This window comes from Cervus elaphus, chromosome 12, assembly GCF_910594005.1.
Source record: "Cervus elaphus chromosome 12, mCerEla1.1, whole genome shotgun sequence".
NCBI classification, from domain to species: Eukaryota; Metazoa; Chordata; class Mammalia; order Artiodactyla; family Cervidae; genus Cervus; species Cervus elaphus.
In genome coordinates this window covers 91,814,155-91,825,342 of record NC_057826.1, presented here as the reverse complement: position 1 = coordinate 91,825,342, position 11,188 = coordinate 91,814,155, and the positions used below count along the sequence as shown (strand labels likewise).

General features: G+C 42.8%; 1 pseudogene; it reads left to right on the top strand.

Annotated features, from left to right (window-relative positions):
• The first annotated feature begins 8,189 nt into the window (after positions 1 to 8,189).
• Positions 8,190 to 8,619, top strand: LOC122705579 (annotated as a pseudogene).
• Positions 8,620 to 11,188: the final 2,569 nt, after the last annotated feature.

Here is an 11,188-nt window from a genome sequence, read left to right as displayed (position 1 = left end):
TTATGAGATCGTGGATAGAGTCTGCAGTTCTTTCCTAGTGAAGAGAGAAACCAACATCAGAGGCTATATAGGTTGAAACTTAAGGAAGGGTTGCTCTTGAGTAACAGTCCTTTGCCATCCAACACTCCCTGGGGCAGAGGGCGGAGGAGGAATTAAAAGCAAAATTATAAGTACCTATGAGAGCTGAAAGTCAACCCCAAATTCCGATAATGTATTTCTAAGTGCATAGTCAACAGAAAAGTTATTTCAACTAACAAGAGTTATGTCAGCACACAGCATTTGTAAGTTAACACATGAACTTAAGTTCCTGAGGCCTGGAATCTGCATAGTATTTCAGGAATGGATCTATTGAATGAAGTCAGCTCAGGTCACGGTCACCAGAAAATGGGATCCGTCCTCAAACCAGCGGATGACCTTTAAGCTCTTCCATTGTCATTTTAAAAAATATGCTTGAGACCAAAAACATTTGAATTTTCTTAACCCCCCAAAATATGTTTTTTCCACCAAGTCAAAAATAGGATTTTAAAGGAAGTGGAATACTTGACTGTTAAATATACACAAGGAAAATTTGAGGTTACAGTTCTTAATTTAAGAAATGAAGAGAAATGTCAGTGTGTCCTTCAGGAAGTCTTAAGCTACTGGAGCAAAATGGAAAAACTGAAGCAATATTTTTGAGGAAGTTTTTTCCCTGAGGCCTGGGCCTTTCCACTGGTAGCTTCTCACCTAAGATGAACTTAACTGGGAAAACAGTCATCAATAGTAATTTCCTGACAGAATTGGCATAGCTGTGTGTCAAAACTGCTAGAATAAATGTGCATGGAGAATAATTAACCACAGGATGCGCTGAGTGTGATTTAGAAGGAGGTGCAATTCAGGAAGCTGTGACCTGAACAGAGAAATGCTCTAATTCTGTGATTCTCAGTCCCTGAGACCCTTTCAGAATATGCACCCAGTCAGAACTGTCTTGAAACACTAAGATAACGTTTTGGTCTGATTCTCTCACAAGTATACAGTTGCGTTTTCCAGAGGCCAGGTGACATGTGATTACATGCCAGATTGAATGCAGAAGCAAGGTATGAAAATCTGACTCTTCTATCAAGCCAGCTGTTAAAGAGATTTGCTGAAATAAAAACCAAGGTAACTGTTCATTAACTCATTGTTTAGGGGAAATTTTTTCTTTGTAAAAAATATGGTATTTATGTTAACATGTAATGGATTTGTCGTTATGTTTTAAATTATTTTTTATTGACATATAGTTGATTTATAATGTTAGTTTCTGGTGTACAGCAAAATGATTCAGATATACATATTATTATTTTTCAGATTCTTTCCATTGTAGATTGTTATAAAATGTTGAATATAGTTCCCTATGCTATACATTCAGCTCAGTTCAGTCTTTCAGTTGTGTTCAACTCTTTGCGACCCCATGAATCACAGCAGGCCAGGCCTCCCTGTCCATCACAAACATCACATTACTCAAAGTCATGTCCATTGAGTCAGTGATGCCATCCAACCATCTCATCCTCTGTTGTCCCCTTCTCCTCCTGCCCCCAATCCCTCCCAGCATCAAGGGTCTTTTCCAATGAGTCAACTCTTCGCATCAGGTGGCCAAAGTATTTGAGTTTCAGCTTCGGCATCAGTCCTTCCAATGAACACCCAGGACTGATCTCCTTTAGGATGGACTGGTTGGATCTCCTTGCAGTCCAAGGGACTCTCAAGAGTCTTCTCCAACACCATAGTTCAAAAGCATCAATTTTTCAGCTCTCAGCTTTCTTCACAGTCCAACTCTCACATCCATACATGACTACTAGAAAAACCATAGCCTTGACTAGACGAACCTTTGTTGGCAAAGTAATGTCTCTGCTTTTTAATATGCTATCTAGGTTGGTTATCACTTTCCTTCCAAGGAGTAAGCGTCTTTTAATTTCATGGCTGCAATCACCATCTGCAGTGATTTTGGAGCCCAAAAAAATAAAGTCTGACACTGCTTCCACTGTTTCCCCATCTATTTGCCATGAAGTGATGGGACCAGATGCCATGATCTTAGTTTTCTGAATGTTGAGCTTTAAGCCAACTTTTTCACTCTCCTCTTTCACTTTCATCAAGAGGCTTTTTAGTTCCTCTTCACTTTCTGCCATAAGGGTGGTGTCATCTGCATATCTGAGGTTATTGATATTTCTCCTGGCAATCCTGATTCCAGCTTGTGCTTCCTCCAGCCCAGCATTTCTCATGATGTACTCTGCATATAAGTTAAATAAGCAGGGTGACAATATACAGCCTTGACATACTCCTTTTCCTATTTGGATCCAGTCTGTTGTTCCATGTCCAGTTCTAACTGTTGCTTCCTGACCTGCATATAGGTTTCTCAAGAGGTGGGTCAGATGGTCTGGTATTCCCATCTCTTTCAGAATTTTCCACAGTTTATTATGATCCACACAGTCAAAGGCTTTGGCGTAGTCAGTAAAGCAGAAATAGATGTTTTTCTGGAACTCTTGCTTTTTCAATGATCCAGCAGATGTTGGCAATTTGATCTCTGGTTCCTCTGCCTTTTCTAAAACCAGGTTGAACATCTAGAAGTTCACGGTTCACATATTGCTGAAGAGTGGCTTGGAGAATTTTGAGCATTACTTTACTAGCGTGTGAGATGAGTGCAATTGTGTGGTAGTTTGAGCATTCTTTGGGACTGCCTTTACATTAAGACCTTGTTGTTTATTTTATATGTGATAGTTTATATGTGTTAATCCCAAGCTCCTAATTTACCGCCCCACAACTTCTTCCCACTTTGGTAACCATAAATTTGTTTTCTATGTAAGCCTGTTTCTGTTCATAAATAAGTTCATTTGTATAATTCTTTTTAGATTTCACTTTTAAGTGATGTATTTGTCTTTAGCTGACTTAGTATGATAACCTCTAGGTCCATCCATGTTGCTGCAAATGGAATGATTTCATTCCCTTTTATGGCTGAGCAATGGGTTTGTTGTTATTTTTAACAGAAGCATTTTCAAAAATTCTCCATTTTAATGTCTAAAGTGTAAATAGAATCTGTGGTTTGCTGCTAAACCCAATCTCCCAAAAAAGGAAAAAGATTCTGATAGGTATTAATAGCATTTGCCATTTTCCTTGGTATAAATATTCCCTTTGTGGCGGATTTTAAGCTTCTAATGTTTTAACAGTTGGCTTGAAAAATTCCTGAATGTTGAATTCTCGTGAACTGGTACCAGCTGACTCCAGCACACCACTGGATATAACCTACATGAAAAAAACAAAACAAACAAACAAACAAAAACCTCTTTAGGGTTTTTAGGCATATTAAAGGCATATTTAGGCATATTGAAGTCTCAAGAAAATTTGAAAACACTGCTCTTATGCAAGAGTTCCAACTTTGTTAGCTTCAAGAAAACATGGAAACTGGTCCTATTACAAAGCACGCAGGTGAACAGTTGGTGTGCAGCTCCAGGCCACCCCACTGGGTTTCTGGCAGCCTCTCGGCTGGGAGATCCGTGTCTTGAAGCAGTAGGAACGGATTTCAGGCAGCAGTGCCCGTGTGGCCTCGAGAAGGAAAAGCTTTGGGTGAGGCCTCGTTTCCATCAGCCTCCCCGCCCCACCCACTGGGGCACCTCTATTAAGAGAACAGCACACGCACCCTTGGGCACTGCCCACTGGTCTTCCGGACAGAAGACGCCAGAATTAAAAAGCAGATGCCATGTTCAGCAGCATCTTGAATTCAGATAGCACAGGAGGTTTCTACCCCACTGGCTGGCCATCACTTCAGGAAATGACTCATGAACACTGGAGAGTTAGCTTTGAAACTGCTTATATGGTAGCCTGAAGACATGGGGTAGTGGCAGGGCCGGTCGGGCTGTTTTACTCTTTTTTTTTTTTTTTTAATGTTTTAGTTATTTATTTGGCTGTGCCAGGTCTTCATTGCTGCACAGGCTTTTCTCTAGTGGTGGCGAGCGGGGGCTACTTTCTAGTTGCCATATGAGGGCTTCCCGTGACTGTGGCTTGTACAAAGCGTAGGCCCTAGGGCACCTGGGCTTCGGCGGTTGCAGCACGTGGGCTCAGTTGTTCTGGACCCCGGGCCCTAGAGCGCGGGCTCAGTAGTTTCCCATCCCAGGCTCTAGAGCGCGGGCTCAGTAGTTTCCCATCCCAGCCCTAGAGCGTGGGCTCGGTGGTTCCGGACCCCCGGCCCTAGAGCGCGGGCTCAGTAGTTCCCCATCCCAGGCTCTAGAGCGCGGGCTCAGTAGTTCCCCATCCCGGGCTCTAGAGGGCGGGCTCAGTAGCTGTGGTGCATGGGTTTAGTTGCTCCGCAGCACGTGGGATCCTCCCAGACCAGGGATGAAACCCACGTCTGCTACGCTGGCCGGCGGATTCTTTATTCGTGAGCCACCAGGGAAGCCTTACCCACGTTAATTACCGCAAGACTGGGTCATTTCAGTGTTCTGCTGCATCACCCATGCCAGGGAGTAAGAGCATGACCGAGGCAGGACTGTTATTACTCAGAAGCATTTAACAGCAGGACTTCAGTTGTTCTGTGGGTGTGTACTTTTTTTTTTAGTTCTGTTTGTTGCTACCAACCCATCTCCTTCTACCCCCTCATGTGTGCATGCTCAGTCCTGTGACCCTGTGAACTGTTGCCCACCAGCCTCCTCCGTCCATGGAATTTTCCAGGCAAGAATATTGGAGTGGGTTGCCATTTCCTTCTCCAGTTTTGTATGTTTTTGATATTTCATTTCTTATCCGAGATACCTAGTTGCTCTTGAAATTGGCCAGAACAAAGTCAATAAAAAATGTCTTTTTCAGTGTTTCCCTCTCCTCCCGGAGCTGATTTGGGGTTTTAATCATAAAATGTAACAGTTAAGAAGCATGGAATTTGAAGATCTCACGTTTCAGAGAGAGTTTTTGTTTTGTTTTGTTTTATCAGTGTTGCCTTGTTAGAAGGAATTTTTAGAAACCCTAGGTCAGTTCTCATCTGGCTGCACACGAAATCGAAATCGCTAGAGAGCTTCTACACAATTCTAAAGGCCAGTCACTGCTCTCTGGGGGCGGGGCCTGGACATTCATATTGTAGTCAAGCCCCTTGTGGGATTCTAAATGTGCTATACCAGAATTGACACCACTGCTTTAAGAATGCCTCTCAAATTTAACATGTATTTGGGTTATCAGTAGACTCCAGGCTGATGCAGTAGGTCTGGGAGGGGACAGGGCTGTGAGTCTAACAAGTTCCCGGGCCATGTTGGACCATACTTAGAGTAGCAGGGCCCTGAGATATGACCCTGAGGCAAAACTGGGCCAGCTCAGAGGTCCAGACACTCAGAAAATTCAATTCTCATATCCTTGCAATCACTTTCTGGGGCAGTTTTTAATGCAGCAGTCGCATAAGTGCTTAATCAAAATTTGTTTTAGGTGATATCTATCTTACTGTATTATTTTCTCCCCTTGTGGGTTTTTTTTTCCAACCTAATGAGAAAGATAGTTTAAAAGGTTCTAATCTCATACATAAAACCATCCCACAAGAGGCTGGCGTTTTACAGCGGCAACTCCCGACTCCCCTTTGTAAAGATAGTGCCCGGCAGATAGCAGCAGCGCCTGGCTACCAGAAAGCAGATGTGTATATATGCTTCTTGTCTCTGGGTCTGACTGGAAATGGTGACCTCGCGGACACACTGGGGGTGCTAGTCAGCCTCAGGGGCTTCCATCTTGATGGTGCTGGAATGAGCAGCTTTGGAAATCCTCAGGCAAATGAGTCAGCCCCAGGATTATCCTGACGGGAGTCATGATTCTGTCTGTGCCTGGGAGAAAACAGAGATCTAGTAAGTTGACCTGGCGTAAATTCTCCATTGTGTGTGTATGTGTGCTCAGTCGTGTCTGACTCCATGAGACCCCATGGACTTAGCCCTCCAGGCTCCTCTGTCCATGGGATTTTCCAGGCAAGAATAATAACTGGAATGGGTTGCCATTTCCTACCCCAGGGGATCTTCCTGACCCAGGAGTTGAACCCACGTCTGCTGCATTGGCAGGCAGGTTCTTTACCACCAGCACCGCCTGGGAAGCTCAAATTCTCCATTATAGAAGCCCTGTTACAAGTGGATAGGAAAACAAAATTTAAAAATACTAGATAGTGAAAGAGGAACTGTAACTTTTCTGGGAAGAATATTGCATCTCAGTAATAATCAAATAGCTACAGTCTAAAACAAGACAACTCTGAAAATGTGTAAGTATTAGTTGCTCAGTTATGTCCAACTCTACGACCCCGTGAACTAGAGCCCAGCAGGCTCCTCTGTCCACGGAATTCTCCAGGCAAGAATACTGGAGTGGGTTGCCATGCCCTCCTCCAGGGGATCTTCCTGACCCAGGGATTGAACCCAGGTCTCCTGCATTGCAGGTGAATTCTTTATCATCTGAGCCACAAAGGACGCAACACTGGCACCTACCTAATTAGCAGTGATTTTTTTCCTGTGATAGCTGTAAACAGCCACCAAAGGAAGGATGGAAAGAAGGAAAATATAAATACCAGCTAGAGTAAGAGAATTCTGATGGACATGCTTTAAGAGAGCAATTAGACAAATTGTCATCATCCTTAAAATGTACACAAGCTTGGACCCAGTTGTATGACTTTTGGGAAGCTAGCCTCAAGAAATAATTATAAGTAACAAAAAAATAGACTTCTAGTTTTTAAGAACATCTTTATTTGCATATTAGTTAAAAGACTGGAAACCTGCTAGATGTCAAACTCTGGAGGACTGCTTTTCCAAAACTATTATACCCATTCAAAATGATATATATTAAGTGTATGTAATGGTACTAAGTGTTTATAATACTTAATTTTTAAAAAAGCAAGATGCAGTATGTACATGCAATGTGAAACCAGAAATATGGGAAGAAAAAACAAATTCATGTGGGATCTATTAGCCAAGACTGATGGGGAATATACCAACACATTTAAATTTGTGTTTGGAGAGTTGGGTTACTTTTCTCCTTTCATGAATTTACCCTTTCTTGAGTATGTATGTAACTGCTGCTTGCTAAGTCACTTCAGTCATGTCCAATTCTTTGCATCCCCATGGACTATAGCCTGCCAGGCGCCTCTGTCCATGGGATTCTCCAGGCAAGATTACTGGAGTGGGTTGCCATTTCCTTCTCCGGGGGATCTTCCCTACCCAGGGGTCAAACCCACATCTCTTATGTCTCCTGCTTTTTTAAGGCAGGTTCTTTACTGCTAGAACCACCTGGGAAGCCCAAAGCATTAGTTGCTCAGTCATGTCTGACTCTGCAACCCCATGGACTATAGCCTGCCAGGATCCTGTGTCTATGGGAATTCTCCAGGCAAGAATACTGGAGTGGGTTGCCATGCCCTCCTCCAGGGGATCTTCGCAGCCCAGGAATCGAACCCATGTCTCTTGTCTCCTGCATTGGCAGGCGGTTCTTTACCACTAGCACCATCTGGGAAGCCCAAGTATGTACTACTTCTCTAACAAAAGTGCAGTGCACATTAAAACAACACAAAAACCAAATAAACAAACAGAAAAACAAACCCTGATACTACATTCTTTATTTTCTCCCCAAGGTACAAAGGTATTCAGAACTTCCTCTACTAGTTTTTTTCTTTATTTTAATCTACAGTAATTTTGAAGCAGACACTCTAGAGCATTTCCTAGCCACCAATTAGTATTTCTTGCTTGATATGTCATCAAGCAGGAGATAAAAATGTTAGAAAATTCTGTGAGTCTATACCTACATTTGATGGGTTCACACTTCCTTCATAATTATCTTGTGGAACCCTAGAATTCTACAAAACTTGAAAACATAAAAATGTCTTTAGCCAGACTCTGAAGCCAAGAGTGTCTTTATTTGTCCTCAACAGCTACCAGAACATTCAGTACAGCATTTTGTTAACACACATAACCAGAGCTGTACTTTTTCCTCTGATAGACTTTATACTTGTATCAAAAGGGCTGGTCATTTATTTTCCTCTGGAATTTCTCTTTCCTTATCAAGGAGCGAACATTATTTATTTATGACAAAACAGAAACCTTTATTCTGACTGACTTTGTTGCAATAATTATGTCAGTCCTCTTATTCTTAAAAATGAATTTATGTATGTAACCCATATATTATCTAGTATTTGAAAAATCTGATTAATTCTTCCACAAGCTCCTATTTTAAAAGACTGGGGCTTTAGGTCCAATATGGAGGTGCCCAGTGGCAGTGTGAACTGAGAGGAGTTCGTCCAGTTCCAGGAATTACTCAAGGTGAGGACGATTGATGACAGAATAGTGCATGAATTAAACAGTACGGTTCCAACAGGTTCCTTCCCAGGGAAAATTAATGCCAGCCAAATCTGTAAGCAACTTTGAGTCATTGATGGTGGCCTATGTCAGCTGGGACAGAGTCATAAAAAACTGGATAGCTCAGACCTCATCAGTAGTAAAACAGCTCTGAGAAGAGAGAGAAAAAAATTTGGATGATTTAACATTATTAAAGGAAGTTAGAAAAGAACAGACAAAGTTGAAACGGATGCAGTCAGAACTGAATGTTGAAGAAGTGGTCAATGACAGGAGCTGGAAGGTGTTTAATAAATGCTGCCAAGTTCACTTCAAGTCTGCAAAGAATGAATAAAAAGATACCTTTTAAAAGATGGACCAGTTCATCTCATAAGAGTTGAGCATGACAGACAAAACATGGTGGGCTTCCCAGGAGGATTTCTGAGCCAACAGTCCAAGACCTTTTGTTGATTTCAGCCCTACTTAGCCAAGACCTCACATATAAATAATTCTGATAATTATGGAGAAATCAACAGCTATTTTATACTGTTTCTGTTTAAAAACAAACAAACAAACTTGTTTTGTAACTATTAAAATAATTTTCTGACTCAGTGTGGGGGAAAAAAAAAACATGGGGGGGTTGTTTCTTTAACTCACCTCTGCCTTCCTTGACCCAAACTGTTGAGTCCTTAATTTCACTTATTCCTTTTTTTTTTTAAAACTAGATGTCAAATTAAATGATCTCCTACTTAGGGAGAATGAATCAGGCACCAAAGGCTCATGATTTCTGTACAATGAAGGCAAATGAGAACACACAGTAGTGAATACATTGTTTCTCAAAATGAGGTCCATGAACATTATTTGAGCTGATTATTATAAGACATTCTGGGGCCACATCTCACACCTATAATCAGTCTCTGTGATGGGACCTGGATCATTTACATCTGAAAGAAGAGGCAGGGGTGATCCTTATGCACCACTGACCCTGAGAGCCACAGAACTGTGTCTCTGATCTAGTATGTTTTGTGGTCAGCAAGTAGGAAACCACCGTTTTGCTGTAAAAATGCTAAAGTTCTTCAGAATTATGCTGTAGATCAGCATGTCTATCTGCAAAGTTCCTGGACTTTCAAGATTCTCTAGATAGTTTCCCCTGGATATTGGCTCCAGATATCTGACTGTATTCATTGGAAGATTTAGCTTTACCAATAACTGTCTCTGTCACTAACTTTGCTTTCTATGTACGGAAATGGGTACCTCCTCCTTTAGAGATATAGCTCAGTGCTTTGTATTCATGTAGAATTTTTAATGCCTGTTTAAAAGCAGGGGACATTCACGTGGTTCAAATTCCCAAAGAACAAGAGGGGGTCCAGTGAAAATACCCCTCTAACCCTTGTCATTTCCTCAGAAGTAACCATAGTTAACAGCTTCTTAAGTATTGGATATATTTACAAACAATCTAGAAACCCATTCTCTGTTTTAGGGGGGCAAAGGGAGAGTATACAGATCACTTTATTTTTAAGTTGTATCCATGGGTTTTAATATTTATTTATTTGGCTATACCGGGTCTTAGTCACAGACTGTGGGATCTAGTTCTCTGACTAGGGGTTGAACCTGGGTCCCCCTGCATTGGGAACCCAGAATCCCAGTCACTGGACCACCAGGGAAGTCCCTATATTTGTGGGTTTTAAAACTCCTTTTGATGTAGAGATATCAGTCAGGCACTGGTGTGTAACAAACCACATGAGACCCCAGAGACACGTGATAATAAGCATGTATTGCTCATGCTCTGGGGTCCTCAGGTGGTTCCGTCAGCACCTCTGGGCATCTCCTAGCTGGTGCAGGGAGGCCTTCACGGGGATGACTGGGTTGACTTCCTGTGGTCCGCGGCCTCTCACCTTCGAGCATGCTGCTCCTGCACATTCTCATGACAACGATAGAGGAGCAGGGGAGGAAACACGCTGGACCTCCCGACGTCTAGGACTGAAACTGGAACATCCACACCGTGGTCACATCGTAGGTCACACCGAAGCAAGACACAGAGCCATCCTAGACTTGAGGGGCTGGAGAGACGGACAGCGCCTCTTTAGTGAAAGGAATTTCAGCGTCACATGCAAAGGTGTGGCGACGGGGAGAAGTGAAGCACAGACGCCGTGCGTCGTTCTGATGACACAAATGCCTCGCCCTCCTGTGCGCCCTCCGCTCTTCTACCTTTCATCCACAAAGGGGAAGAGGCAGAGGAGCACATGCCTGATACAGCCTGGACCGCCTCTCCGGACTGGGCCACTAGCTTTGTTGTCTCCCCCAGACTTAAGAAAGGATCACTTCAGTTACACAAGAAGAACATGTTCTAGACATTTGCTGCACCAGCCTGTGGCCACAATGAACAGTACTGTATTGTGCACTTAAAATTTAGGTTAAAAAAAAAAAAAAATTTAGGTTAAGAGACTAGCCCTCATGTTTGTGTTTTTACCACAATAAAAAATTAGGACACTCAAAAAAAAAAAAAAATAGAAGCCATGATTGCAATCTGAATGTCCAAAAGCTCATCATAATAATAATACTGGCTTAGTATCCAAGTATTGGCTTCCCAGGTGGCGCAGTGGGAAAGAATCTGCCTGCCAATGCAGGAGACACACGAGATGCGAAAACCTAAGGAGAACAAATGCTCAGCGGTGGGACTGTACCTACCACGTTCCGAGAACTCCAGTAGCCTGACAGTGCAAGAACAGAGGGCCCACAATGAGCGGTGAGGAGGTAAGGCTGGATGTAGCGTAGGGCCAGGAGGGATGCTGAGGCTCACACTCACAGTCGCCTGTCTTCTCAAGGGCAGCGGTGAGCCTTTCAGTGTCTCTGAGCCGAGTGCTGAGGTCTGGGATCTGAGACTAGGAAGTTGGTGGGAGGGGAGAAGGGCTGGAGACGGTGAA